At 39.2% G+C, this 27928-nt stretch overlaps 1 long non-coding RNA gene across 2 annotated transcripts in view; it reads right to left on the bottom strand.

Moving 5' to 3' along the window:
* The window catches only part of LOC135361915 (uncharacterized), a 145970-nt gene that overhangs the window by 43302 nt on the left and 74740 nt on the right, over positions 1–27928 (bottom strand). The window contains exon 5 of one of the 2 annotated variants that reach the window (XR_010406080.1): positions 12519–12584. The exons of the other annotated variant lie outside the window; for it this stretch is intronic. This is a non-coding gene — a long non-coding RNA (uncharacterized LOC135361915). The remainder of the gene's footprint in view (positions 1–12518; positions 12585–27928) is intronic. 2 annotated transcript variants of the gene reach the window in all.

The raw sequence follows: 27928 nt of genomic DNA, 5'->3' as shown, positions 1-27928 counted from the left end.
TCCTCATAGAATGCATAAGGGACAATAGAGTAATCCTCACGCTTATATGATAATCTTCTCATTTGTTACCTTACTTTCATAACCCCCCCCCCCCCCCAAGAAAAAGAAGAAGGATAAATTGTTTTGAAGCAATGCCTACTGTCTTTTTTCTTGCTTCTGGGCTTTGGCTGAAATTTTGTTGTTTGGAGACACTGCTTACTAGGGTTTCCAGACTGTGTCCCAAAGCTGCTGGGGCACCTGCAGCAGAGGGGGCCATACTTGAATAATATGCATTCCCAGAGTTACTGGTGTTTAGACTGAAAGGTGGCTTTCTCCTCCCTCAGACTCAGCCAGATCCAACTCAATCTCGAAGATCATCTAGTCCTCTAACCCGTTTTCCAAAGAATTTCTTACCTCCCTTGTCATCAACATTAAACTTCCCTAGTAGGCATGAGATTGCAAACTCCTTTGTAACCACATCTATCAGTCATGTCTCACAGAATGATTAAACCATCTCTGATTCACTGTTACTACCAGCGAGGACCAGAGTCAGCCACTAGATCCCGAAGAAAGCCTACAGGTGTAAGTGAGGGTCTGGAGTTGGCCCAAATTCCAACTGTGAAGTTCCTTGCCATGCCTCTTCCAACAACAACAACAAAATGTGTCTATCCTCATAAAGAATGATTAGTTCATGGGGGAACGTGGAGCTGGGTTAGTCCCAAAGAAACTCTAGATCCTTGAGTAGCTTCAGACACTACTAGATTAAAAAAAAAAAAAAAATCCTTCAGAACTGAGATTAACTTGGATTTGAAAACTCACTGTCTCCTTATGAGGTAGAATTTTGGCCCTATGCCTGCCACACTTCTATTTCTGGGAGTTAGCCAAAATTGGGGATCAGGCTCCAGGGACTACAGATGGATTGGTGTTCACAGGGACAATCTCTGAACTTATTGTAAAGGGAACCAGAAAGGAGAATGTGTCCCTACAATAAATGGGTATTTTACTGCTGCCTCCTCCTTGATCTTGCCATTACCAGCCCAATAAGCCCACTAGAGTGCTAACGAACAAAAAATCCAGCTTAATAGCATGGCTTTACATCCAAATGCCTTCAGCTCTTCAAATTTCCTTTCTGTTTAAGACTTCCTATCCATTTTACAATCTGAGAGAGAGAGAGAGAACACAAGCACAGCTCAAAAAAAAAAAAGATCATATTAAAGTTGGTCGTACAAACTTGGAATTCCAAATCCTCCCTCTGGTCCAGGTAGCCTAGATGCTGGGTCTTTCCCTTATGGTTTTGTAAATCTCTTGGAATCTCTGCATGTGTATATGTCATTAATATTAAGACAACATGCCTCTGTTCAAAGGATGGCTCCAACATTGCTGTGTTTTGGGCATCTGGACATTTAGAATGGCCTGGAAAGCAGAAAATGGCAGGGACCTAATGGTTGATGGTTCTCCCCCCGTGGAAAGGGAGATGGCAGCCTCGGTGCCTCTCTCTGTGTGGAGCAGTATGTGCTCTGTCTGAGCACATCCGGAGGCCTCCACACTCTCCGTAGCGAAGCTAATGCAGGAGCGCCGCTGGGAGGCTCTACTCTGACCCACATTTGTCAGGAAATTTGGAGCTTGATTCCATAATGTATAGTCACCTTTCTTCATACAGCAGATTCTATGAACTCTTTTTTTAAGTTTTTTTTTTAAATTAATTTTAAGTAATCTCTCCACTCAACGTGGGGCTTGAATTCACAACCCCGAGACCAAGAGTCACGCACTCTACCGACTAGGCCAGCCAAGGGCCCCAGACTCTATGAGCTTTTAAGTGACTCAAAAAACCACAACTACTATAACAACAACAGCCAGGTCAATTCTTTGGAGAAATAGTAATTATAATCATCAGAAACAGCATTTGTTGGACATCTGGTCTATGTTTGTATGGACTCTATTATTTAATCCTCAATACAGTCCATAAAGTACTAGTACCCTCCCCCTTTTACAAATAAGGAATGTGAGGTGCAGAGTGTGGAGGTATTTTCCCCGACAAGTACCTGTGTTACTAAGGCAGTAAACCTTGAGACTATTAGAGTCCAACAAATTGGACATGATTGCAGTCATTCACTGAATATCACTGGATGCCAGACCATGATGGGTAGGGCTTTACACGGGTCATCTTGAAGAAACTGATGCTCAAAGAGATTAAGTGAAGTAAGCTCTGAAAGAACATGCAGCCTTTAGCGTCTAAAGTGGGATTCATAGTCCAGGTTTTCTACACTCTTCCACTAGGCCACACTGGTTCACTTCACAACTTCCTCTAGGGGGCCCTATGTGGGACTATTTTTTTTTTTTTTTTTTTAAGATTTTATTTATTTGCCAGAGAGAGAATGAGAGACAGAGAGCATGAGAGGGAGGAGGGTCAGAGGGAGAAGGAGACTCCCTGCTGAGCAGGGAGCCCGATGTGGGACTCGATCCCGGAACTCCAGGATCATGACCTGAGCCGAAGGCAGTCGCTTAACCAACTGAGCCACCCAGGCGCCCTGGGACTATTTTTAGTTTCGCCAAAAAATATTCATTTTGAAAGAATGAAACACAAAACGGAATGTAACTGTTAATGCTCCGCTGTCCATGTAAGGATGGGAAGGAGTATAAAAAGGGATTAATAGTAATGGTGCCAATTCAGTAAATGCCAGAGACGTCGCAAGGTGTTTAACACATGTTGTGTTCTCTGATTCTGACAGTGTTTCAACATCGTCTGTCAGTAAAACACTATCAGTCAACTGGAAATTACAGAAAACGCAAGCTTCTGTTGTTTTGCTGTCTGGTGGGCACCTCCTGTTGCAAGGGAGCCTGAGGAAGCAAGTATTTTAGGGGCAGTTGAATACTGCTTCTGTACTTCAGGGATTATTTAATAATGTCCTTTCTTTCTCCTGTGACCAAATGCTTCAAGATCACCTCCCACATCCCCAGGTATGTAATCAGCCATTTCTTTTTTTTTTTTTTTTTTTTAAGATTTATTTATTTGACAGAGAGAGACGCAGCGAGAGAGGGAACACAAGCAGGGGGAGTGGGAGAGGGAGAAGCAGGCTTCCCGCTGAGCAGGGAGCCCAATGCGGGGCTCGATCCCAGGACCCTGGGATCAGGACCTGAGCTGAAGGCAGACGCTTAACGACTGAGCCACCCAGGCGCCCCTGTAATCAGCCATTTCTACAAGAGGCCTTCATTTTAATTTTTTTTTTGTTTCTCTCTCTCTCTCTCGGTTTTTTTTTGGGGGGGGTGAGGGGGGCTTCTGTTTCCATGGACTTTGCTTTTCATCATTTATTTCCTGTCTCTTGCTGTGCTTTCTGTGGTGGCTGTTCTTCACTGCGCTACTTGTAATTTAGTCTTCGTCTAGAATTTTGTTTTCTATTCAACGACTTAGGTTGATACACATTTCATATCCCGTTTTCAGGCCATCGCTTCCTGTTTTCTGGTCACCTGTTCTCGGAGATCCTCTATTTGTGTTTTGTAGCATTCCTGCATAACGAGAATGGCTCTTTCAAGGATCTGTTAGTTTTCTTTGACTTTTTTTTTAGTTCTTTCTATAATGTTCAGTTATAATATTCATCTGCTTTGTGGAAACCATTTGCAGATAAGTATTTCTACTATCTATAGGAATTGATGTTGCTCTCATTTGTGATTTATTCTATAGTATCCCTGTGTGGAGGCAGAGCCCCTCATAGGGTGGATTTTCCTAGACTTCTAGTAAGATGTGGGGCAGGGGATACAGGGATGTGCCAGGATATCATTTCTAGCTTCACAGCTCACCACTCCCTCCTCTGTCACCACAGAGAGTGTCTTAAATATGGTCATCTCCGCAGCTAGCTCTGCTCTCTTGGAGCCCAGCCTGGTTCTGGTGACCTTCTCCCATGAGCCCTGGGTTTCCTAGTCCCCTCCACAGCCCTTTCTTCCATGATGAGGCACTTTCAGACACTATTTCTTGATGGGTACGTCTGCCATCTGCCACCTCTGGGCTCCTGAACACTTTCTGAACCTGGTCTCTCTCTTTCTTCCCCAGTGCTCTTAAGGGGCTCAGTCTCAGCTATACTCACAGCTGTCTCCACTCATTTGGGAAGCAACTATCTGCTTGGAGAGGTCTGAGATATACCAACCCTCAGAACCTCTTTGCCTGCCCTCGCCTCCCCTCCCCTGCCCTGCCCTGCCCTCACAGTCTTTACCATCATCAGCTTCTGTGTGGCCTCACCTTTGTTGTAATCCATATGCCAATGGGAGCCTGTGAGTTTTCTCGGTCTCCCACTTTCAGTGAAAATCTAGTTTAAGGTTTGTTTTTAATTTCTCTTTTTTTCTCTCCATATGATTTCCAGGGGAAAGGAGATTCCAAAATGAGTTGTTTGGTTATAAAACTCTTGGTTCTAAAGTTTGATTTCCAAACTTTTCTCCACAGTTCTAAGAGTAGGTATCACTTACTAAGAGCCGCCAAGGGCCAGGCTCAGCACCGTGTCCTGGAGCTATGATGACTCAGGAGAACAAACTGGAGGGCTCATTGCTGCCATTATCTCAGTGTCAGATGGAGTAACTGAGTCCAGGAAGGGTAAGTAATTTGCTTAACTTGCCACAGAGAGGACAAGTTAGAAGAACTGGGATTTAAAAACCGATTTGTTTTAAATCTGGAAACCAAACTCTGAGCCACTTTTCCTGCAGGTATTAATCTTTCAAGATTGAAATTATTTCTGTACATTTCCTAGTGTACACACAACAGGGCATCCTGTTGTGGTTTAATGTGGACCAAACATAAAGCCCTCACTTTATAAACTGCGCTGAGTACGGCTCCTTGAGAGCTTCACATATTTTTCATCTAGTTTTGAAAGTGGAAATCTGATCTCCAATTTTCATATGAAAAGATCAATATGGCTTACATTGCAGCTACACATCTAATTGGAGATCTTTGAGAGAATTTGAGAAGTTTGAGAACGCAACCACTGGTAACGCAGATAATCTTCTTACAATTTTAAGAATGTCAACACTACAAATGGAGTTAACTATACACTGTGCATGTCTTTTAACAAATGTAGGTATGTGCTTTGATATTTTGATATTTTATCTTCTGGCATAAACTTTTATTATGTACATCCTTAGGATAACAGGTAAATGTAAACATTCAAATATCTATTTTTCATGAAGAATTCTTTCTTGAATAAAATTTAAAGAACACTAATGACAACATTAAGTAAATCCCCAATGATTACTGACATCCCTATTAATATTCAATTTCAGAAGCTCTCCTTCATTACGGGGGGGGGGGGGGAGTGCACCTTTGGAAGACAGGCAGTTTCTTACAAAACTAAACGTACTCTATGAGCCAGCAATTGCACTCCTTGGTATTTACCCGAATGAATTGAAAACTTATGTCCACACAAAAACTTGCACATGGACATTTATAGCGCTTTATTCATGAGGGCTGAAACTTGGGAGCAACCAAGGTACCCTTCAGTAGATGAATGGATAAATAAACCATGCCACATCCAGACAACTGAATGTCATTCACTGCTAAAAGGAAATAAGCTATCATGTCATGAAAAGACATGGTGGAACCTTAAACACATATTGCTATGTGAAAGAAGTAAATATGAAAAGGCTACATACCATATGATTCCAACTGTATGACATTCTGGAAAAGGCTATGGAGACACTAAAAAGATCAATGGTTGCCAGGGGGTGAAGGGAGGGAGAGATGAATAGATGGAGCACAGAGGATTTTTAGGGCAGCGAAACTTTTCTGTATGATACTGTAATAGTGGATACATCATACATTTGTCAAAACCCACAGGATGTACAACACCAAAAGTGAACCCTAATGTAAACTATGACTTTAGGTGATAATGATGTGTCAAGATAGGTGCAGGATGCTGATAACGAGGGAGGCTGCACGTGTTGTGGGAAGGAGCAGGGGGTGTCTGGGAACTCTATTTTCCCCTCAGTTTTGCTGTGAACCTAAAACTGCTCTTTTTAAACAAAATTTATTTTTATTTTTCTTTTTTTCAAGATTTGTCCACTTATTTTAGCGAGAGAGCGAGCACGAGCAGGGTAGGGGGAAAGAGGGAGAAAAGCAGACTCCCTGATGAGCGCAGAGGCTGCGACCCTGACGTGCTCAATACCAGGACCCTGAGATCATGACCTGAGCCAAAATCAAGAGTCAGACGTTCATTCGACTTAGCCACCAAGGCACCCCAAGCAAAGTCTATTTTTAATAAATTCAATGCCAGCACCGATATCTGTGGAAAAAGTCTATTCACTAATAGCCTACAAGTTTGGAGTGTATCACTTCTTTTCTACTGTAAAATTAACCCTAGGATATGTAAGAACACTCAAGAACATTCTGACATTGAGGAGTAAATGATATATTTGAAAATTCCTAGCAGTATCTGACTATAGTAGGTGCTCAACAGATGTGAAATGAAAAGTCTTTAAGGCATCTATATGAATCACGTGGGAAGCTTATTAATATGAAGGTCCTGATTCAGCAATTCCGGGGTGGGGTCTGAGATTCTGCATTTCAAATGATTTCCCAGGTAATGCTGATGTTGCTGGTTCCTGAGACCACACTCTGTGTGGTAAGAATTGCTTTACAAATGGGTAGAACTCTGAAGAGTATTCCTGCTTAATGGTGGTTGGCCAAGGAAAAATTCCTCTAATGAAACTGGTTTGGAAAATGATGAATATATGGCCACCTTCTTGAAGAACGTGATATGCACAGAGACTTTAAAAGCTCTGAGTAAAGCAAACTGTTGAACTTGGCATAACCTAGCGTTCTCCAATCATATATGACCATAGTACTTTATTACCTTTCTGAGTAAAAGCCATTAATCATCTTAATATTTCACAGTACACATTTCACAGAATGCTGATTTATACAGGTTAAGAAAATAAAAAGCACACAATTTTAGCATAAGGATGATTTAATTCCTATGAAAATATTTTAAGTCTAAATTACCCGGCCTCATTTATCTGATTCTCTTTACATGAAGGAAAGGACCACAGCAAGTGGCACGTTAAGCCTAGATAACATTGACTTACCTAACTATACATCAGGAGGAGAACAAGCAGGGGACAAAAGTAGGTTGCAGAATCTCGGACAGCATGCTTGCTTCAGCATGCTTGCTGAAGATACAATATTCCAGATTGGGTGGCCAGGTGCATGTCAGAGATGATTAGTGAAGGAAAAAAAGGAACAAAGTCCTTCACTTTCTTGACATAAACTGTCAGGTAAAGGAGAATAAGATCACCTGTTTCCTGCTGACTCAAGAGTGTCCTTGACCATATATCTCCTCCCCAAGCAAAGGTACCAGTATGTATTTTCTTTAAGGTTACACATCAAAGAGGTATGAGCTGTCTGGCCCTGCCCTCCTTTCAGCTTAAATGGAGGTGGAAGATAGTTTTGGTTCTTCTAACTGTGTGCATCCAAAAGAATAAGTGCACAATTATAACACTTTACATACTGTTAACCAGGCGTGGGTAGGCCAACAATCTCTTCAGATATCATAGTCTGACAATTACACTAGCATCCTACCTTCCCACCTATGGCTAAGAGGGCCAGTCGACTGTGAGGAGAGCCCTCAAAGTGGTTCCCAATAGACTGCAAGACTGAACTTGAGATTGACACATAAATGTCGTTAGTTTCTAGAGCTCTATGCCTTCTTTTGGAAAAACGTTAATGGGGTAAAAAGTATTTGAGAAAACAGAAATAGTGAGCAAACGGGAGAAAAATACAGGGTGACAGCTCTTTTAAAAAATAATGCTTTGTACTTATTTAAAAAAAACACGTCACAGAAAATACTGATGAAAAGTTAAACAAAATGAATTACAAAATTCTTTCAACTTTACAACAGGCCTGAAATTTTTCATAATAAAATTTGGGGAAAATAAAAAATAATCACAATCATTAAACTGGACATAATTTCTAATCCTATGACTCAGAGATAACCACTATTAATATTTTGGCATATTTCCTGTCAGAGATTTTTTTTTTCTCTGCCTTTCACCTTATTTCTTTTATATACATGGATTCATGCTGTATAAGTAACATTTTGTAACTTAAATATTTTGTTATTAAATAGATATTGAGAATATAATTTTATGCCATGTAGTATGTAGGTGTATAATTTAACCATAATATTACCATTTTCACACAGAGTTTCATAAACAATCAAATCCTTTCCCGAAAGGCCCTGAGAATAAAAATGATCATCTTAATATTTTCAACCTTGAAGGTGTTTTACAGAAGAATCAGAGTATCAGCAATAGGCCTGAGAGACTCTGGATACTTTTTTAACCACATTTTTCTCATATTGCTCTACGGAAGGAAGGGAATGGCTTGTAGTGATCAGGATCCAGGCTTTCTTTAGAATCAGCGAAATCAGGATTTCATTTCTAGGTTTGTCACTTACTCTGCGACTTCAGGCAAGATGTTACTATACCTAGGCCTCAGTTTTCACATCTGCAAATTCTGAATAATAATAGTCGATTCCCCACAGAGGTGTTGAGCTGAGGAACTGAAATCAGGTTCCCCGGACACCACTGTGTTCTTGGTGCTGCTCGCTAGGCTTCACCGGCTCTTTTCTGAAGACCTCAGGCAGGCTCAATCCAGCTAGGGACAGAGCAGCGTTGGGATCTTTTGCTTAAAAGAAAGACCTTACAATGATAAAAGGCTTTGTGATAATTACTGAACCTGTCACTTGATTTGGGAGCTACATAAATCATCAAACCTCTCACAAAAATAGGTATGGCTGCAAAAGACACGTAAGTGGGGTTCTGGTACCAGAATCCACTTTTCCCTCTGGAAAGACATAGTGATAACCCTCAAGCCACGTGGAGAGAGACTGATCCCTGGGCTGCCGGCTAGATTTCCCTCTTTTGAGGTCCTCCTTTTCCTATGTGTGCCATTTCACTCGTGGATCACAGAAGTTTTGGGGTTTTTTGTTTTGTTTTGTTTTCTGCAATGCTACTTGCCTGGGTGAAGGCTCTACTCACTGTATACACCCAGCCTCCCTCCATTCTCACAGCAGGTGTCCAGACAGGGCCTCCAAGGACCGCCTCCATCCTTTGTTTCCTACTGCAACACACTCCATCCCGACACTGCAAAAAGCAGGCTGTCACCTGCCCGCCAGCTGGCCAAGGCCAATTTCTGCTGTCACTCTTGCTCTTGATCCCTCCTTGAGCTACCTCCGCATTCTAAAGCTGCATTTTCTAGCTTGTTGCACCGCCTATTTTACTTCACTTTTAGTTTTTAAAAAACTCAGAAATAAATAAAATTAAAATCAGTTCTTGATTAGAATCTGAATCGGTGGCATAAATACCACCAAATCGTCTGTGAAAACGCCCTAAACATCCCTTTTAGGCCGTAGCCACTCCAGGAATGTTCCCATGGAAACAATCATGTTCAATATTACCCCAAGTGCATTAGTGCTAGGTCTAGTCTCAAAGTCAATTATATTTAGCTGAGGATAATCTGCCTTAACTCCCATTAAATTAACTCCTTTTACTAATAATGTTAATATTTATAATATCTGACTATTTTTTATATTTGCAGTTTTTCTAAACTACAGAGCCATAATTTATACTTAAAAAGTGAACAGGTACATTTTTAGGCGATTCGTATTTCCTATTCTTTTAAATGATCTGTTGTTAGATTCTAAAAATATCCCCATATAGTTTTACGAGTTTGAGTCTTGCAATTTACAAAATGATATGACCTCTCAGTATTTCAAGTAATCACTTGTCCCCACTACTTTAGAGAGTAATCAACTCAGCTCATCTTTAATATATAAAAGACGCGGCTCTAGAACAGTCCAACAAAACTTCCTGCGATAATATAAATGTTCTGTACGTGTTCTGTTCAATACAGTAGCCACTAGTCACAGAGAACACCTGAAATGCAACCAGTCCCACTAAGAAAAGGAATTTAATTACTTTAAATTTACACAGCCACACATGGCTAGTTACTACCGTACTGTACAGCACAGCTTCCAGAAAACTTCGGATAGAAATGTCTAGCATTACATACACTCTGTTTAATATCTTATGTCATAACAGCAAGTTTCCATTTGGAACCCTGAAGCTCTTTCCTGCCTTATTCAGAGTGCACATTCAGCCAATCCCATTCTGCACCTCATTATCTCCTATGCATCAGTTATTTATAAGTATCCACATCTTCTCCAAGAGGTTATAAACTCCTCGAGCGCAGGAACCACATCTTTCTCAATTCTGTATGCCTCACTGACCATACTATAGCACACTGCATATTATAAATACTCAGAGTTCGCAAATAATAATGACAACCCTTTCTCATTTCAGTTTTGAAAACATATTCTGATGGCATGCTTCCCTTAGTACTGATTGCTCTCTGACCTGGTGTAATTTAACTCCCCCAGAGGTTAAACTCTGTTCTCTGTGTTGTATTATAAGCCTCCCAGAGAGTACATTTTATTGCCCTGGGAACAATCTAAATCAGAACTCTAGAAGACAAATACCAAAATTTATATCTTTGCTGCCATAATATGTTTTGAAAGAACTAGAATAGACATTTTTTTGTAGCACTGTATCAAGAAAAGGAAGTGATGGTGAACCAGAGGTCTGCAACCAGAGAATTAAAAAACTAGTTCCTTAAGTACGCCCTTTGTTCCCTGGCTCCTTCTGGAGGCATTGTTTCATTGATCCTTTGTGACAAATACAAAAGAGAACACTAGCTGATCCTTTGTGACAAATACAAAAGAGAACACTAGAGGACTACATGCAACTCAGTATAATGGCATACTCAAATCAATCTAAAAGGGAAGGAGGCAAGAGGCAAAAATCTGTTATTCATCCGTTTTACTATGATAAATTTTAAAATAACTTCACTATAGACAATTATTTAAAAGCTCGTGTTTAGGACTAAGGGACATTAGCTTGAATTATTGATTGATCCAAATTTGGGGGACCAATGGGAAGAAAATAAGGTTTTAAGTTTAAAATAAAAGCTCTAGATAACATTGAACAGTCTAAAAATGATAATTAATCCATCCAAGTATCTATTTAATTAGAAAGCTAGCTTTATACACAATTGTGTTTGGGAAAGGAGGGAAGTAAGAATCTAGACTGTTAAAACATACACCATGTCTGGTTGATTATATTTCATTGATATAAAATTTCATTTTTCTTTTTATTTTTTACTCTGTGGACAAAATGTGTGGGAACTTGATGGCAATTTTAGTCTCATCTATAGAGTCTTGTATAGTTACCTGAGAATAAGGGCCTTCTACAGCCTAGAAATCAGGAGCACCATTAATGGAATCAAGCATCAATTCAAAAGACAGTTTGATTATGCTTCTTTCTATTCTATTCTCCTTTTTTAGATCCCAAGTTGTATATCTAGGTTTATCAGCAAACTCTAGGCTGGCTTCTGGTAGAAAAGAACTTGTGTCTCCCTTAGCACAGGAAGACTATAAAATCAGAATAGGTATCAAAATTCTGCATCCTGCCATTAAATTCATGAACCTGGGTTCCAGGCTTTGCATCCCATGTCCTTTGTTGTTTGCAATTATGAGGTAAAGGAGATTTGGTTAGTGGATGAACACATCCTTCTTACTGAAAGGATTTCTTCACACTGAAACCAAAAAGTAAGCAGTTTTCTGACTATATAAAAACACACTACAGGGGCACCTGGGTGGCTCAGTCGGTTAAGTGTCTGCCTTCAGCTCCGGTCATGATCCCGGGGTCCTGGGATCAAGCCCCACATCAGGCTCCCTGCTCCGCCGGGAGTTTGCTTCTCCTCCTGCCCCTCCCCCTGCTTGTGTGCTCTCTCTCTCTCTCTCTCTCTCAAATAAATAAAATCTTTAAAACAACAACTACAACTGACCCTTGAACACCACAGATCTGAAAAGCGTGGGCTCACTTATATGCAGACGTTTTCAACAAATATATTGGAAACATTTTTGGAGATTTGTAACAATTTCAAAAAACTTGCAGACAAACTGCATAACCTAGAAATACCAAAAGAATTAAGAAAAAGGTATATCAAGAATACACAAAACATATGTAGATACCAGTCTATTTTATCATTTACGACCATAAGATATAAAGTTTATCAAAACTTACACACACATTTACAGACCGTACACAGCGCCATTCATAGTGGAGAGAAACGTAAGCAAAGGTAAGGCTGTAGTATTAAGTCATATCTGCATAAAATGAGCTGTAGTACATACCGTGCTCCTGCCGGAGCTCCAGAGCTACCTCCTGCAGGGACTGCGCTGAACTCAAGGGTTGCTGGGAGCCACTGAGAAAGCCACGTGATGCCAATCATCTCTGCGGCACATTGCCCATCGCGGGGGGGGGGGGGGGGAAGTGTTCTCTCGCGGTCCTCGTGTAGTTTTCATCGTGTTTAGTACAATGCCCTAAACCTTGACTAACAGTCTGGGGCCATACCAAGTGCGACTAGGGATGCTGCAGGTGCTCCCAAGAAGCAGAGCAAAGTCATGACAGGACAAGAAAAGGTTGAATTGCTTGGTACGTACCACAGATGGGGGTCTGCAGCTGCAGGTGCCCACCATTTCGAGATGAGTGAATCCAGCTGAAGGACGCTGCAAACAAAGAAAATTCGTGAAGCCACTGCCGCAGCTACGCCAGCAGGCATGAAAACCTTGCACGTTTTGCAAAATACTTTTTAGCTCGTTTTGAAAATGCAGCTATTATGTGGGTGCAGGACTGCTCTAAGAAAGGTATGCCTATAGACTCTAATAGGATTCAAGGAAAAAGGAAGTCATTATATGCCACTTAAAGCAAAAAGAAGGTGAAGGATCTACAACCGGAGAATTTAAAACCAGCAAAGATTTTAGAAAGTGGTCTGGCTTAAAAAATGTCAAGATAACAGGAGAAGTAACTTCTGTCGACCAGGAGGCAGCAGAGAAGTTCCCAGACGCCATTAAAAAAGTCACTGAGGAAGGATATCTGCCTGAACAGGTGTTATTTTTTTTTTAAGATTTTATTTATTTATTCATAAGAGACACAGAGAAAGAGAGAGAGGCAGAGGGAGAAGCAGGCTCCCCGCTGAGCAGGGAGCCCGATGTGGGACTCGATCCCAGAACCCTGGGATCATGACCTGAGCCGAAGGCAGACGCTTAACGACTGAGCCACCCAGGTGCCCTGCCTGAACAGGTTTTAATGCAGATGAAACTGCTCTATTCTGGAAAAAAAAAAAATGCCACAAAGGACGTTTACTAGTAAAGAAGAGAAATGAGCACCAGGATTTAAGGCAGGAAGGGTTAGGCTAACTACCGTTTTGTGCAAATGTAACAGCACTCCAACCTGTCTTAAGGGTTAACTTGTTTCAGGTTAACACGCTCCTTGCTTGCTGACCTAAGGCCCTTGACCTGTAACAGAACCAATATACTTTCTTTGAGATTTGCAGACCACTGGCCTTGGGGAATAAAGGACCAGAATTTTCCCAGGCCACAGAGGCCAACAAGTCTGTTTGAAGTTGGCTCAACTTTCTGATTAGCCCTGCAATCTTTTAGCAAAATGTTTTCCTTTTTTAAGGTCACAAAAATGACTTTTCCTGACCTCCCTTTGCGCATCCGTAGACCTTGGCCTCCTTTGCAGAAAGAACAGAGTACTCTTGCATAAGCCCAGGCACTAAGGAACCATGACCCCCTTGCGCAACCTCTGAGCACTGAGATAATGTCTGTAGCGGCCACCACTGAGCCTGAACATAATCAAGAAATGTTTCGGACCACTACACTCCCTTTGCTGATTAACTACCCTAAACACCCTGGGTCAGGCAAAAACTAGGGAGTTGGCTTTTGGACAAGAGTCCGCCTTCTTCCCAGGTTTCCAGCCTCCTGAATAAAGATCAAATTCCTTTCCAATCAAAACTTGTCTCTTGAGTATTGGCCTTTCCAGCATATGAGCAGCCAAACTTGGATTTGGTAACACAAATGCAGTGGAGTTTATGACCAAGACTGCCCTTAGCAGAAAACAAATGGACATTACACAGTCTGGCAGAAGGACCCTTCTATGATGTGGGCACTGCAACTAAAGGGCACAGTGGAAGGATTGGTACCATATAGAAACATTTTCAGAGAAATGAAACAGCAAAAAATCAGACAGAAATTACAATGTATTTCTATAAAGTTACACTGAGTGTGCCTACCTCTCCTGCCCCTCATTTCACCTCAACCTCTTCCTCTGCCACCTCTCAGACAGCAAGACCAACCCTTCCTCTTCCTCCTCCTCCTCAGCCCACTCAATGTATTTCACTCCACTTCTTCTGCCTCTGCCACCCTTGAGGCAGCAAGACCAACCCCCACTCTTCCTCCTCCTCCTCAGCCCACTTGACACGAAGAGACAGGATGAAGACCAATGGTCCACTGCCACTTAATGGATAGCAAATAATCATCAAACCATACAGTTAAATAAACTTATATGCTGTGTATGTGTATGACTGTCTTCATGTGAAAATCTACTAACTGGCTAACTGAATGTAATAATAAAAAATTAAAAAATATGTATCTCTTAAAAAAAAAAAAAGAAAAGGGGCGCCTGGGTGGCTCAGTTGTTAAGCGTCTGCCTTCGGCTCAGGTCATGATCCCGGGGTCCTGGGATCGAGCCCCGCATCAGGCTCCCTGCTCGGCGGGGAGCCTGCTTCTCCCTCTCCCACTCCCGCTGCTTGTGTTCCCACTCTCGCTGTGTCTCTCTCTGTCAAATAAATAAATAAAATCTTAAAAAAAAAAAAAAAGAAAATCTAACCATATGACAAGAAATGTATGTTTCTGTGTCTTCATCATCATCATCATCGCGTAAGTATTCATCGTGTAGAACGTAGTGTGCAAGTCTCGTATGGAAGTTGTTAGCCTAAGGTGAGTGATATTTAATATAAAATTAATAATGTGTTAGTTTTACTGTTTTCTAACTTTGCTTTCAAAGAATTACATTAACATACAGTATGCCTCTCTCTTGTAATTGAAGAAACTGTGTATCAGACTATCATCATAGGTAAGTGGCTTTTTAAAAATGTAACAATGTTTCCAATACTGTATTATGAATACGACTGTAATGCTATATGCCATAAAAATTTTTCTAACAATTCATTTATTAATGTATAGGCTTGCTACCATGAAGCAATCTTATCAATTATACTAGGCTAACGTAAAGCAATTACATTGCTGCTTCTTTGTTAATGCATGAATTGTAATGCCTATAAATAAATATAAATCTCTTTGCACATTATCTTTTCATTTTTGATACCTCATGTTAGCAATAAGTCCATCTATAGTGTATTGTGTCATATAAGACAATATTGATGTAGATACTGACAGACAATTCATCTTATGAAGAGACAATGTAACCTTACAGTATTGATAAATACAGTACTGTAAATGTATTTTCTCTTCCTTATGATTTTCATAGTAATATTTTATTTTCTCTAGCTTACTTTAAGAATGCAGTATGTGATAACTATAACATACAAAATAGGTGTTAATCGACTGTTTATGTTATTAGTAAGGCTTCCAGTCAACAGTAGACAATAGTCTAATAGCTAAGTTTGGGGGGATTCAAAAGTTATATACACATTTTTAACCCGTGTTGTTCAAGAGTCAACGTAGTTTAAAATCAAAATGAAGCATATCATAGAGCATTTCACCTCAAGGAATGAAGATCTCTATCACTTTATTATTTTCCAAATATGGTTTGGCACTTTGTAGCCTTGAAATTGAAGAAAATGGCCAAGGATTTGCAACCAACCGTAAAATTCAAGCTTCTGCTTGGCTGTCCTAAGAGTAACAAAGGGGCCAGTTGGTAAAAATGATTATGGGTCAGTCTATTCACTACATCTCAAGGTAATGGAATGTGATAACTCTATTAGCTACAGTATCTTCAGTTTTTATTTTTTGTTTTTGTTTTTTTTTCATTGATAAAACCTTAAGTTTTATTTTTTTAATTTAAATTTTGTTAGTTATATAGTGCAATATTTGTTTCTGGAGTAGACTTCAGTGACTCATCACTTACATACAACGCCCAGTGCTCATCACAACTGCCCTCTTTAATCCCCATCCCCCATCTAGCCCATTCCCCACCCACATCCCTCCATCAACCCTCAGTTTGTTCTCTATCATTAAGAGTCATTTATGGCTTATTTCCCTCTCTCCTTTTCCCCCCCTTCCCAGATGTTTTCTTTCTTAAATTCCACATGAGTAAGATCATATGGTATTTGTCTTTGACTGACTTATTTCGCTTAGCATAATACACTCTAGCTCCATCCATGTCAATGCAAATGGCAAGATTTCATTCTTTTTTGATGGCTGAGTAATATTCCATTGTATATATATACCACATCTTCTTTATCCATTCATCAGTCGATGGACATTTGGGCTCTCTCCATAGTTTGGCTATTGTTAATAATCCTGCTATATACATCAGGGTGCATATACCCCTTGGAATCTGTATTTTTGTATCCTTTGGGTAAATACCTAGTAGCACAGTTGCTGAATCATAGGGTAGTACTATTTTTAACTTTTTGAGGAACCTCCAAACTGTTCTCCAGAGTGGCTGCACCAGTGTCCATAGTATATTTTTGGAAATCATGTAATTGATATTTACTATCATAAAGGAAAATATTAAAAATCAGAGCTTAATATTTTTCTAAAACATAATGTCTTTATTCTGGGATAACCAAATATGAATCCAACTGTGAAGGTAAATGAACTGTTTATTTAATATTCAAAAAATTGACATGTATTTGGATATTTTATTCATTTTAAGTAAGCCAGTCCTATTGTTAAACCTGGATATGGGCTTTTGTTCTGTGAAAAAAATCAAACAAAAAAGCTTAAGTATAGCAACAAGTATTCTATTCTTCTAACAGAAACTACTAGACACTTGAGTAAGAACACACTTCTCTATCCCTATTCCTACAATGACAGGCTGCCTTTTCACAGCTCATAGTCATGATTAGCCCAGCACTGTTTAGAATAATTTTTAGTAATGGACCCAGCAGGAAAAACATGTGGGCTTTAGAAATTAATGTGAATAAAAATGACAAAATTGCATTAAAAGGGTGTCCATTTATTGCAATTTAGTACTGTAAGACATTGGGGGGGGTTCCACCTTATTATGTTTTTAATTTTATACTGAACAATGTTAAAGTGTGCACTTTATCCTGTTTTGAAGCCTACTGATTAGATTTACATTTCACTTTGAGAGTTATCATTTACATATTGAAATGACAGCATCATTTACTAGTACTATAATAGAAGACAATCATTCTCCCTTTATGGCTGAAGCAAATCACCACACTGTCAAAGGTCAGTTACCTTTTTAGAATGTATTTTTGATTCTGCTTAGAAATAGATTCTGTTGGTTTTGTCCCTTCACATTTGGGTAGCATTCAAATCTCACCTGTAAGAGTGATGTCACCAAAATGGTGATGTCGGAGACACCAGCCTCCCCTCTGCATCTCCCTATAAATATCAACAACTAGACAGCTATCCACAAACAAAAACAAATTTCAGCCCCACAGTGGAACAAAAAACCTGAGAATAACTGCAAAAGAAGAGAAGGAAGACAGCTTCATTTGGCCTGCACCATCCCGTCCCACAAGCCAGAGTTGTTTAGTGCCAAGAGAGTTTCCCAGGCAGAGAGTTCCCCTCTCCAGGAAAGGAAGAGTTGGATAAGCAATCAGCTTCTCCGTCTTTTCAGGGCACTGAACAATGGCTTCACCCCTCCCATATGAGAAAGTTGAGATGTACTGAGATGGCTAGGAACAAGGAAGAAAAGCAGGGGCTACTAACAGCAACTACACAGCAGGAGCAATTCTAGTTCATGGGGAGCTGCTCTGCACAAAAACCCAGCAGATTTCACCCCTGATGAAACCAACAGCCAGCACGGCATGGTGGACCACCTGCAAGTGTCATCAGCTTTCACCCCACAGGTATTCATATTCACTGATGCCAGCCACCTGAGTCACCCCCTGCTCCCTCCCCTGCACCCCCTGTCAGAACCGAGGAACAACCCTAGCAGCCAGCTCAGGCCTCTGCAGCTGTGAGAGTGCAAGAGGCCAGCCTACCCCTTCTCTCGTTTGGTCCCCCATGGCCCTGCAAGTGTGTAGGGACAGCCGCTTCAGCTGTGTACTTGCACGTCCCTGGCCCAACCCCTGTCACCAGCCTCTATTGCAGTGGGTATGCCCAGTGGAATAGTGTGCAGCCATGGGGGGCATGCAACAGCCAGGGCCCCCACAGCTGTTTGTGGGCTCAGATGAGGCCCTGTCTTCTATCACTGGCCTGCACTGCCAAGCTCACCTGTAGCCAGCCCCTCCAGATGTGCACCTGCACACCTTCCACACAGACCGCCATCACAGGCTTCCACTGAAATGCGCTGGAGAGGAGTGTGTAAGCACTGGAGACCATGCTGCTAGCCTTGGACCCCACCACTGTATGTGTATCTGCAGCCAGGCCCTACCCCTACATAGGCAACAGCAGCTTGTTGCCATAACTGAGTGTGTGAATACCAACAGCTCAGGCAGCTACCGATGCTTGCCCTGGTACCTAGCAGCTGATCTTGGAAGGGCCACTGAAGACCTCACTAGTGCTTGTAACCACTGCAGACCCCCCACAGTGTCCACCAAGGTCCACACAGTTGTCAGTAATGTGGAACCAAGCAACCTGAGCCAAAAAGACATCATACCTCCCCAGACCCAGTGCCACCACATGCCCCCACACTAGGTGTCCTGCACTACTAGACCCAGAATCCCAACATGTTCCATTGCACCCCTGCCCACAGGTGAAAGTCTTCCCTTATCAATGGCAGTCCATAAAGTCTGGCAGAGGTGACTGCTTCTTCAAATGTGCAGATACCTGCACAAGGCTACAAAATCACAAAGAATCAGGAAAATATGACTCCATTAAAGGAATACAGTAAACCTCTAGTAACTGGCCCCAAAGAAATGGAGATACAGAAATTGCTGGACAAGAATAAGCAATTAATGATATCAGGAAAACAATACAAAAACAAAATGAGAAGTTTAATAAAGAGACAGAAAACATTAAAAAGAACCAAACAAATTCTGCAGGTAAAGAATTAAATGACTGAAATGAACAACTCAATAGAGAACTTCTGCAGCATACTTAATGAAGTAGAAGAAAGAATCAATGATCTAGAAGGTGATGCAGGAGTTTTATCCAATAAGGGGAACAAAAAGGGGTAGAAAGTTTACTTAAAGAAATACTGGCTGAGAACGTCCCAAACCTAGGGAGAGATTTGGACATCCAAGTTCATGAAGCTCATCGTTTGTCCCAAAAGTACAATCCAAAATGATCTTCACTAGGACACAGTATAACACTGACTATAATCAAAGACAGAGAGAATCTTAAAAGCAGCAAGAGAAAAAAATTTATTTCATGCAAGAGAACCCCTACAAGTTTATCAGGGGATTTCTCAGCAGAGACCTTGCAGGCCAAGAGAGAATGGGATAATTTACTCAAAGGGCTGAAAGAAATAAACTGCCAACCAAGAATATGTTGCCCAGCAATCTGTCCTTCAGATATGAAGGCAAGATAAAGACGTTCCCTAATAACGAAAAGCTGAGTGAATTAATCACCACTAAACCTACCTTATAAGAAATGCTGAAAAAAGTTCTTCAGGCTGAGATGAAAGAATGCTAATTAGTAATATGAAAACATATGAAAATATACAACACACAGGGAAAGACAAACATATAGTCAGATTCAGAATACTCTAATATGGCAATGTAGTGTACTAATTAACTCTAGAATAAAGAGTAAAAAGAAAGTATTAAAAATAACTATAGCTACAACAATCTATTAATGGATACACAAAAGGAATGAAATCTTGCCACTTGCAACAACGTGGATGGGGCTGGAGGGTATTATGCTGAGCGAAATAAGTCAATCAGAGAAAGACATGTATCATATGACCTCACTGATAGGAGGAATTCTTAATCTCAGGAAGCAAACTGAGGGTTGCTGGAGTGGTCGAGGGGTGGGAGGGATGGGGTGGCTGGGTGATAGACATTGGGGAGGGTATGTGCTATGGTGAGCGCTGTGAATTGTGTAAGACTGTTGAATCACAGACTTGTACCTCTGAAACAAATAATACAGTATATGTTAAAAAAAAAAGATGTAAACTATGACATCACAAACACAAAAAGGATTAAAAGGGTAGTATTTTGTATGTAATCGAAGTTAAAGTCTTACCAACATAAAACAGACTTATTTTTAGAGAAAAGGCATAACAATCATAACTATATGCACACAACATCAGAGCACATAAATATATTGAGCAAATACTAACAAATCTGAAGGTAGAAATAGAAAACAGTACAGTGATATTAGAGATCTTCAATACCCCACTTTCAATAATCCAGAGCAGAAAAATCAACACAAAACATTGGACTTGTGTCATACTTTAGAGCAAATGGAACTAACACATATAAAGATCATCCCATTAAACTGCAGCAGAATATGCATTCTTCTCAAGCACACACAGAACATTCTAAATCATAAATCATATGATAATTCACAAAATAAGCCTTAGCAAATTAAAAACATCTGAAATCATAACAAGTATTTTTTTTTTTTACCACAGGGGTCTGAAACTAAAAATCAATAATAGGAGGAAAACTGGAAAATTCACAAATATGTGGATATTAAACACTATATTCCTGAACAACAAGGGAGTCAACAAAGAAATCAAAATTGAGATTAAAATATATCTTAAAACAAATGAAAATGGAAATGTAGCATATCAAAACCCATGTGATGCTGCAAAGCAGTTTTTAGAGAAAAACTTATAGTGATAAGTGCCTTCATTAAGAAAAAAGATCTCAACCTAAATTTCCACCTCAAGGAAGTAGAAAAAGAAGAACAAACGTAAGTCCTGCTACCTAAAGTCCAAAGGTAGCAGAAGGGAGGAAATAACAAGATCAGAAGAGAAGGAAGTTAAATAGAGATCATAAGAACAATAGAAAAGATTAACAAAATTAAGAGCCAGTTTTCTGAAAAGATAAACAAAATTGACAAACCATTAGCTAGACTAAGAAACAAAAGAGGCCTCAAATAGAATCAGAAATGAAAGAGGAAACACTACAACTGATACCACAAAAATATAAAAGATCATAAGAAACTATGAACAAATATATACCAACAAATTAAATAACCTAGAATAAATAGATATATTCCTAGAAACATATAACCTACCAGGACTGAATCATGAAGAAATAGAAAATCTAAACAGACCAATAAAGAGTAAGGAAATTGAGTCAGTAATCAAAAACCTCCCAACGAAGAAAAGCCTAGGACTATATACGTTTCACTGGTGAATTCTGCCAAACATTTAAAGAAGAATTAAAACCAACCCTTCTCAAACTCTCCAAAAACTGAAGAGGGAGGAGCACTCTCAAACTCACTTTCTGAGGCCAGCACTATCCTGATACCAAAGCAATAAAAACACACTCCCAGAAAACTATAGATGTATATCCCTGATGAATATACATGCAAAAATTCTCAACCAAATACTAGCAAAACAAATTCAAGAGCACATTAAAAGGATCATATGTCATGATCAAGTGAGATTTACACCTGGGATGCAAAAATGGTTCAACATACAAAAATCAGTAAATGTGATACACCACATTAATAGAATGAAAGATAAAAGTCATATGATCATCTCAATAGATGAAGAAAAAGCATCTGAAATAAATGCAACATCTTTCATGGTAAAAACCCTCAAGAAAGTGGGTACAGAAAGAACATATCCCAGCACAATAAAGGCCCTTCATGTATGACAAACCCACAGCCAATATCATACTCAATGGTGAAAAGTTGAAAGCTTTTCCTCTAACACCAAGAAGTAGATAAGGGTACCCACTCTCACCACTCTTATTCAACACAATACTAGAAGTCCTAGCAAGAGCAACCGGGCAATAAAAAAAAACAAATGGCATCTAAATTGGAAAGGAAGAAATAAAATTGTCTTTATTGACTGATTATATGATCTTATTCCTAAACACTCCACCAGAAAACTGTTAGAACAAATCAACAAATTCAGTAAAGTTGCAGGATACAAAATCAATACATGGAGATCAGTTGCATTTCTATATACCAACAAGACATCTGAACAAGAAAGACAACTGCATTTACAATAGCATCAAAACCAATAAAATACATAGGAATAAATTTAATCAAGGACGTAAAAGATCTATATGCTGAAAACTGTAAAACACTGATGAAAGAAACTGAAGAAGACACAAACAAATGGAAAGATATCCTGTGTTCATGGATCAGAAGAACTAATATTGTTAAAAGATCTATACTACCCAAAGCCATCTACAGATTCAATGCATGCCTTATCAAAATTTCAATATCATTTTTTCACTGAAATAGAACAAACATTCCAAAACTCTGTATGGAATTACCAAAAAAAAAAAAAAAAAAAAACCCAAATAGCCAAAGCAACCCTGAGAAGAACAAAGCTGGAGACATCACAGTTCCTGATTTCAAATTATACTACAACGTTACTGTAGTCAAAACAACATGGTACTGGCATAGAAACACACACAGACCAATGGGAAGGAATCAAGGGCCCAGAAATAAACTCTCACATGTACCTTCAACTATTATTTGTCAAGGGCGCCAGAATATTCAACAGGGGAAAAGATAGTCTCTTCAATAAATTGTGCTGGGAAAACTGGATGTTCACATGCAGAAGAATAAAACAGCATCCCTATCATATACCACTCACACAAATGAACTCAAAATGGATTAAAGGCTTAAACATAAGGACTGAAACTATAAAACGCATAGAAAAAAACTTAGGGAAAAAGCTCCTTGACATTGGTCTTGGCGATAACTTTTTGGCTATTACAGCAAAACTTCAAGCCTCAAGAGCAAAAATAAACAAGTGGGACTATAAATAAAAAGCTGCATAAGGGCACCTGGGTGGCTCAGTCAGTTAAGCATCTGACTTCGGCTCAGGTCATGATCTTAGGGTCCTGGGAACAAGCCCCACGCCAGGCTCCTCATTCAGCAGGGAGTCTGCTTTTCTCTCTGTCGCTCCCTACCCTGTACTCTCCCTCCCTCTCTCTCTCTCTCTCTCTCTCAAATAAATAAATAAAATCTTTTTTTTAAAAGATTTTATTTATTCATTTGAGAGACAATGAGATAGAGAGCATGAGAGGGGGGTCAGAGGGAGAAGCAGACTCCCTGCTGAGCAGGGAGCCCCATGTGGGACTCGATCCCGGGACTCGAGGATCATGACCTGAGCCGAAGGCAGTTGCTTAACCAACTGAGCCACCCAGGCGCCCTAAAATCTTTTTTTTTTTTTTTAAAGCTGCATAGCAAAAGAAACCATCAACAAAATGAACAGGCAACCTACTGAATGGGAGAAAATACTTGCAAATCATGTATCTGATAAGGTGTTAGTATCCAAAATATATAAAGAATGCACATAACTCAATAGCAAAAAAAGGGAAAAAAAATCTGATTTTTAAAATGCACAAAGGATCAGAATAGACATTTCTCCAAACACATACAGATGGCCAACAGGTACATGAAAAGGTGCTCAACATCACTAATCATCAGGGAAATGCAAATCAAAACCAAATGAGCTATCACTTCATACCTGTTCAAATAGCTATTATCAAAAAGTCAAAAGGTAGCAAGTGTTGGCAAGGATGTGGAGAAAAGGAAACCTCTACACTGTTGGTAGGAGTGTAAATTGACAAAGCCACTTTGGAAAACAGTAGGGAGGTTCCTCAAAAGACTAAAAACGAAATGACCATATAATCCAGCAATCTCATTTGTGGGTATATATGCAAAGGAAATGAAAACTGGATCTCAAAAAGATATTTGCACTTCCATGTTCACTGCAGTATTATTCATAATAGCCAAGATAGGAAATAACCTAAGTACCTGCCAACAGATGAATGGATAAAGATGTGGTATATATCAACAATGGAATAGTATTCACCCATGTGATAACATGAAAGAACCTCAAGGACATCATGCCAAGTGAAATAAGTCAGAGAAAGATGAATATTATACAATCTCATTTATATGTGGAATCTAAAAATACTGATCTCATAGAAACAGAAAGTACAGTAGTGGTTATCAGGGGTTGGGGTGTGGGGGAAATGTGAAGATGTTGTTGAAAGATTACAAATGTCCACTTATAAGATAAATAAATTCTAAGGATCTAATGTACAGCATGGTAATTATAGTTAATACTGTATTAAATATTTGAAAAGTTGCTAAGAGAAGAGACTTAAGTGTTCTCACCACAAAAAAGAAATGGTAATTATGTGACATGATGGAGGTGTTAGCTAACAATACGGTGGTAATCATTTTGCAGTATATAAGTATATTAAATCAACATGTTGTATACCTTAAACTTAAAAAATGTTGTATGTCAATTTTATCTCCATAAAACTGGAAAAAATAAAAAAAAAACCCAAATCTCATCTGTAATATATAAAAAAAATTCCAAGTCTGAAATATAAGAAAAATTGAACTCTTTTTCTCTAATAGGATAAAATTTTAAAGAACAAAGTACATTGGATAGATTAGCAATGTACTTTCTGTCATTTATATCCTTTATTACAATAATGCATGAATAATGATTGCAATGAAACCTTTGTAGAAATATATATATATATGATATTCACATTAATATCTAATGAATCCATTATGATTGGTGTTATTTTGATGAATACTAATTCACTTCAGAAGGTTAAGCTACTAAATTTAATAGTATGTTTAATTAATGCAAGGCTGCAGTGGAATTCTCATGACATTAAATATGATAGTTACATGGTATTGATTATATTAATATTGATCAGTGCCTTGACATTGAATATGAATAGGTGAAATTTTTATGATCAAATATCAAATAGTAAGGAGTCTTTCCAGTATATTCCAAATTATTACAAATCCATGACAATATCAATAAATATAGGATAAATCAACATTTTACACAGTTTAGTAATCCAAATTCACATTCCCCTTTATAACAACCATGATGATGATGATGAATTATACTTAACATCCACTGACTGTATACTTTGTGCCAGGAACAATTCTATGCTCTAAGCACTTTATATGAGTCAATTCATTTATGAGAAATAATTCTAGAACTCTCTATCTAATTTACATACAATTAAGAAAACTATAGTGATGCTCTTTTGCAAGAAAGAGAGACCCTTAACTACTTATGAGCAGATATTTCACAGCTTTGTTGGAATTGAAGACTCATTTGTATCATCTTGAAAACCATCAAAATAGATGTATGTTCATCCTCATACAGAAAACTGTGTTGTTGTCTTTTTTAAAATTTTATTATGTTACGTTAGTCACCATACAATACACCATTAGTTTTTGATGTGGTGATCCACGATCCATTGTTTTCATATAACACCCAGTGTTCCATGCAGTACGTGCGCTCCTTAATACCCATCACTGGGCTAACCAATCCCCCATCCTCCCTCCCCTCTAAAACGCTGTCTCTCAGAGTCCATAGTCTCTCATGGTTCATCTCTCCTTCCAATTCCCCCCCCATTTTTCCCTTCCTTCTAATGTCCTCCATGCTATTCCTTATGTTCCACAAATAAGTGAAACCATATGATAATTGACTTTCTCTGTTGACTTATTTTACTTAGCATAATCCCCTCTAGTCCCATCCATGTTGATGTAAAAGTTGGGTACTCATCCTTTCTGATGGCTGAGTAATATTCCATTGTATATACGGACCACATCTTCTTTATCCATTCATCTGCTGAAGGGCATCTCAGCTCTTTCCACAGTTTGGCTATTGCGGACATTGCTGCTATGAACATTGGGGTGCATATGGCCCTTCTTTTCACTACATCTGTGTCTTTGGGGTAAATACCCAGGAGTGCAATTGCTGGGTCATAGGGTAGCTCTATTTTTAAATTTTTGAGGAACCTCCACAGTGTTTTCCAAAGTGGCTGTACCAACTTGCATTCCCACCAACAGTGCAAGAGGGTTCCCCTTTCTCCACAACCTCTCCAACATTTGTCTTTCTTTCCCTGTCCATTTTTGCCATTCTAACTGTTGTAAGGTGGTATCTCAATGTGGTTTTGATTTGGATTTCCCTGATGGCTAATGATGATAAACATTTTTTCATGTGTCTGTTAGCCATTTGTATGTCTTCTTCAGAGAAGTGTCTTTTCATATCTTCTGCCCACTTTTTGCCTTATTTGTTTTTTGGGTGTTGAGTTTGAGTTCTTTATAGATTTTGGATACCAGCCCTTTATCCGTAGTGTCATTTGCAAATATCTTCTCCCATTCTGTGGGTTGCCTCTTTGTTTTGTTGACTGTTTCCTTTGCTGTGCAGAAGCTTTTTATCTTGATAAAGTCTCAAAAGTTCATTTTTGCTTTTGTTTCACTAGCTTTTGGAGATGTATCTTGAAAGAAGTTGCTGTGGCCGATGTCAAAGAGGTTACTGCCTATGTTGTCCTCTAGGATTTGGATGGATTCCTGTCTCACACTGAGTCTTTCATCCACTTTGAGTTTATCTTTGTGAATGGTGTTAGAGAATGGTCGAGTTTCACTCTTCTGCATGTGGCTGTCCAGTTTTCCCAGCACCATTTATTGAAGAGACTGTCTTTTTTCCATTGCATGTTTTTTCCTGCTTTGTCAAAGATTATTTGACCATAGAGTTGAGGGTCCATATCTGGGCTCTCTATTCTGTTCCATTGGTCTATATGTCTGTTTTTGTGCCAGTACCATGCTGTCTTGGTGATCACAGCTTTGTAATATAGCTTAAAATTGGGCAACGTGATGCCCCCAAATTTGTTTTTCTTTTTCAACATTTCCTTGGCAATTCGGTGTCTTTTCTGGTTCCATACAAATTTTAGGATTGTTTGTTCCAGCACTTTGAAAAATGTCATTGGAATTTTGATGGGGATGGCATTGAAGGTATAGATTGCTCTGGGTAGCATAGACATTTTAACAATGTTTATTCTTCCGATCCATGAGCATGGAATGTTTTTCCATCTTTTTGTGTCTTCTTAAATTTCTTTCATGAGTGTTCTGTAGTTCCTAGAGTAGAGATCCTTTACCTCTTTGGTTAGGTTTATTCCGAGGTATCTTATGGTTTTTGGTGCTATTGTAAATAGAATCATTAATCTCTTGCTACAGTTGCATTGTTAGTGTATAGGAAAGCAACTGATTTCTGTGCATTGATTTTGTATCCTGCCACATTACTGAATTGCTGGATGAGTTCTAGTAATTTGGGGGTGGAGTCTTTTGGGTTTTCCACATAAAGTATCATGTCGTCTGCGAAAGGAGAGAGTTTGACTTCTTCTTTGCCAATTTGAATACCTTTTATTTCTTTGTGTTGTCTGATTGCTGTTGCTAGGACTTCTAGTACTATGTTGAACAATAGTGGTGAGAGTGGGCATCCTTAATGTGTTCTTGATCTTAAGGGAAAGGCTCTCACCTTTTCCCCATTGAGGATAATATTCACTGTGGGTTTTTCATAGATGGATTTTATGAACTTGAAGAATGTTCCCTCTCTCCCTATACTCTGGAGAGTTTTAATCAGGAAAGGATGTTGTATTTTGTCAAATGCTTTTTCTGCATCAATTGAGAGGACTATATGGTTCTTCTCCCTCCTCTTATTAATGTGTTCTATCACATTGATGGATTTGCAAATGTTGAACCACCCTTGCATCCCCGGGATAAATCCCACTTGGTCGTGGTGGATGATCCTTTTAATTTATTGTTGGATCCTATTAGTTAGGATTTTGTTGAGGATTTTGGAATCCATATTCATCAGGGATATTGGTCTGAAATTCTCCTTTTTGATGGGGTCTTTGCCTGGTTTGGGGATTAAGGTAATGCTGGCCTCATAGAATGAGTTTGGAAGTTTTCCTTCCGTTTCTATTTTTTGAAAC

This window comes from Mirounga angustirostris, unplaced genomic scaffold (genome assembly GCF_029215605.1).
Source record: "Mirounga angustirostris isolate CCGP_5_RB_7025 unplaced genomic scaffold, mMirAng1.0.hap1 SCAF_11, whole genome shotgun sequence".
Lineage (NCBI taxonomy): Eukaryota > Metazoa > Chordata > Mammalia > Carnivora > Phocidae > Mirounga > Mirounga angustirostris.
The sequence above is the reverse complement of the archived record's forward strand: the minus strand, read 5'-3'. Positions and strand labels throughout refer to the sequence as shown.